This window comes from Lactuca sativa, chromosome 1, assembly GCF_002870075.4.
Source record: "Lactuca sativa cultivar Salinas chromosome 1, Lsat_Salinas_v11, whole genome shotgun sequence".
In the NCBI taxonomy this organism is placed as follows: Eukaryota; Viridiplantae; Streptophyta; class Magnoliopsida; order Asterales; family Asteraceae; genus Lactuca; species Lactuca sativa.
This window is the reverse complement of record NC_056623.2, coordinates 231,664,014-231,668,443: the sequence shown is the minus strand read 5'-3', so window position 1 is coordinate 231,668,443 and position 4,430 is coordinate 231,664,014.

Here is a 4,430-nt window from a genome sequence, read left to right as displayed (position 1 = left end):
ATGCATACAAATAGGCCCACCTGATCAACATAGTGGGCCCCACCCGAAATACATAAAGGGCCCCGCCCGAACTACCTAACATGCCACGTCTTATTTACATGACGGGCCCTACCCTAAATTATATAAACACGTTAAACATAGAGTGACTACTCTTTTAAGTTCTACAAATAAAGGCACATAGAACCTACTCTATGGAGATTACTCTACTGATTCTTATATCCTACTACACATGGATATATACAAGAATATACAACATAGTGAGGTGAACTCACCCGGACAATTACTCTAAAGATTAATAGCTACCCGAACGATCCTACAGATGAGAAATGAGTCCAACTTGAATTAATAGTGATTCTTCCTGACCAAACTTCGGAAATCGCACTTACAAGGCTCTTACTTGATAGCTACTAGTTGGTTGAATACCTCAGGGGTTGAAGGGCTTCACTGGAACACAGAAACCTATGGAAAACGGCCTAAAAGTGCAGAGAGATCTCTTATATAAAGGTTGTAGGGGTCTGAGGTTTAGAGCATATACGGAGGCTTCTATATATAGCCAAGAAAAGCCATGTGTGTCATGCCCTATCGTCTTGCTGGCTTCACCCTCCTTCTTCCATGTGGTGCGTTCAGAATTTTCCACCTAAACTTCTTCTAGAAGGTGCCACATGTCACTTCCTATGGTGCCACATGTCACAACCTTGTGGATCCACAACACCATGCCTCGGAAGAAAGGGGCTGCATCGACATGACCATGTGGCGCTCTCTCGTGGTGCCACATCATCATGCGCGTCATGCACATCGCGCATGTGATTTTTCTAGATTTTTCAAAATTGAGTATGTTAGAACAAAGTTATTTTAGGATCGTATGATTCTAAGCAGGATATTAAATAAGAATGTAATAAAGAACATAAGAATGGCACTGAATATGTCGTATGATTAATGTGATAACACCTCAGAAGAGCTCGATAAAGAACTTCAATCTGTAGAGGTGTTTAGGGTTACAAGATTCTACATAATTAATCACCGTTATCAATATACGCATACATGCATGCATATAAATACAATAACCCTAACAGCTAATCTAGATAACAACGAAACTAATCTAGATAGACACGGATGGACAGGCCCAATCCGGATACAAAATATAGGTGGCCCAAGACGCAACACAACTGGACTCAACAATCTCCCCCTTTGCGTCTTTGGAGCCGAAACCTCATTCCTTTTTAACAACAGGAGGCTTCTTCACAGTTTTGAACACCTTCGGTATAGCTGCTATCATATGATGACGAAAAGTAATATACCAACGAAGCATGTCAGTAAAGTTCTTCTTATCAGCCGTTGAGTTCTGCTTGCATCGGTGTATGATATTGATGATATGCTCCAAACAGTCCGTTGAAAACAGATGCTTATCAGCCAGAGCAAACAGAAACCTGAGTCCTTCTCCTTTCGTAAACATAACAGTTAGATTTGCTGAATCTATCTGTCCTAATTTCATCATGTTTACATCACCTGGTTTAGGCGTCAGCTTTACAGTTGGCTTCTTATTCATCTGTAACTGCCTGGATTCCCAGGTATTATTCATTTATTTATTGATGGTAAATTGTGAGGAGACTTGGCGAATTGGAGCCTAGACTCGCCGAGTAGGATCGCGGATTTGGACGCGGGTTCGCATCCGGACTCGACGAGTCCACGCTGTTTAATGAAACCCTAATTTCCTGGCCCTGAGCCCTATTTAAAGGGCCTTATAACCCTTCATTGCGGCTACCTTCGACCTTGAGAGCACCAGAGCACCTGTGAGTCCTTGTGAGTGAGAAAAGAGGCCATTATTCTTCATCTTTGTGTGTGTTAGCAAGAAGGGAAGAGGAAGGCCAAACTAGGAGGGTTGGGGAGCTTGGATCTACTTCCATTTTGGCAGAGGAAGCTATTTGAGGTATTATTCAGAGCTTCTTCTCGTGTTTTTATGTATATGGTCAAATCTAGGGTTTCTTCATGCCTTGTATACCTTGTAATTTGAGTGTGAGAGGTCCCTTTGGGAATTGGTACCTAGATCTGGATCTTAGTAGGTCCAGAGAGTCCCAAATGCCCTGCTTTATGCCTATCCTTTTGAGTTGGGGACTTAGTTTACCATTTTAGAGGTCATTTCACCAAAAGAAGCCTTGTAAGCGTTGCATGGTATCCAAGATTGTAACTTTACGTAATAAATGTGCTTGGAAGGACTGGATCTATGAGTTACTGGAACGCATCTGACCTCAGGAGTGAGTTTGAGTTCATGCATGGCTTAGACTCGCCGAGTCCGAAGAACAGACTCGGCGAGTAGCTTGAAGATTTCCTTTAACCACTCAACGAGTGGTCTTACCGAGTTATGGGTTGACTCAGTGAGTCAGGGAGAGTCAGAGAGGGTTGACAGGTGGACTGAGTCAAGATGGAACTCGCCGAGTTGTTCTTGAGACTCAGCGAGTTGAGTCGTGGTGGCCCCGCGATTCATGCAAGGTGGAATTCGTCGAGTCAGGGAAGTACTCGACGTGTCAAGAGAGGATCCTAGGGAGTCAGTGAACACGTATAGACTCGCCGAGTCGCTCTAGTGCACTCTCCGAGTCCGATCAAAGTTGACCGTTGACCGTTGACCAGAGTTGACCAGTGTTGACTTGATAGGGGTAGTCAACTTTAGTTGTGAAAGTGTTAATTAGAGGTATATGATGTTATAGGAGGATTATAGCTCGGAGGATCGAGCGCGAGTGATTTCCGAGATTCGCGAGTAATTGAGATACACGAGGTGAGTCTTCTCACTATACTTTACCTTGAGTAGGTAACCAGAGTTATGTGACAGAGTATTTGTATGCTATATGTATGTTATGTGTTGTACTGCATTATTTCTATGTGATTTATGTTGTGCATGTTTATAGAGTTGGAACTGGAAGGTTCCCAGAGTTAGAACCAGAGGGTTCACAGAGTAGGGTCTACGGACCCACAGAGTTATAGCCTCGAGTGGCTAATTTGTGTTATGTGTGGTATTTTGGGGAACTCACTAAGCTTTGTGCTTACAGTGTTGGTGTTTATTGTTTCAGGTACTAGTGATGACCGTGGGAAGGCGCCGGCTTGATCAGTACACACACATGGGATTTTTATGATATTTGATCTTGGGATTCTTTGTATGACATTGATTGGAGTTTCAAACACTGGTGTTTATGAAAATTAAATGAATATGTTTTTAAATTATGCGAAAAATTGTTTTGAAATTCACGGTATTACAAGTTGGTATCAGAGCCTTGGTTTGAGGGATTCGAGTACACCTTCGGGCGTATTTGAACTCAAACTGAGGATTTGAGAAGTATTTTCAAAAAGAATAAAAAATTTTTGGAAGAATGTAGAGCAGAGTTGTGTGTACGATCAGTCCGCGCCCGAACGGTGATTTCCCAAAATACCCTCATGTTATGTGATATTGATATTGATATAATGTATTCTCATGCTAGAGTAGGGTAGGTACTCCTATTAGGACTAGAGTGGCCTGATTTGTGATGCCTTAGCCTAGGGAAAGGTGAGCTGCTATGAGATGCTTGAGAGTGAGTAGGTAGCAGCAAGGGGCTTATGAGAGATCTGTTAGAGAATGGATTATGCATGTTAGAGTACTTGGAATTTGGGATCCGAAGAGGAGGACTTTGGGTGTATTCTGATACGATGCGGATAGTAGTATTGGGCCCGTACTACTAAAAGCACCGGAGCGGTGTACAGCCCAAGTAGGAATCTTTGGAATACCAAGGATCAAGAAGGGAAGAGTTGTCGAGTGTGAGTATGCTCGAATGCATTCTAATTTATCGTATGTTGTCTTTCAGAGGTAGATCATGGTGAGGACACGTCTGATGCCTGAGAGCAGTGAGACCAGTGATGAGGAGATCCGCCGGATCATCCATGAGGAGGTGGCTGCGGCTATCAGGGCAGAGATACCAGAGATGTTCAGGTCTATTAAGACCACGTTGATTGAGACCTTCGATGAGCGTTATGCCGCTCTTTCTGAGGCTGCTGTTGCAGCGGCTACCGCAGCTATTGCTGCCGCGAGGCCGTAGGGTGGTGATGCGTTGCTGTTCCGAGAGTTCACCAACACAAAACCACCAGAGTTTGATGGGAGCCAGGACCCGGTGGCGGCTATGAGATGGATTTCTAATGTAGAGGGGTGTTTCTTCACTTGCTCAACTCCTGAGCATTTGAAGGTTCGGTTCGCGCTGAACCAGCTTCGCTTGGGAGCGAAGGACTGGTGGAAGTTTGTGACGGCACATTCTACGCCTGCTGAGCTTGCGGCAGTAACCTGGGAGAGGTTCACTGCCATGTACCGAGATAAGTACGTTCCCCAGGTGGAGAGGGAGCGTTTGGCCCAAGAGTTTCTGACCCTCAAGTAGGGTACTGAGTCTGTTACGGTGATTACCAGGATGTTCCATGAG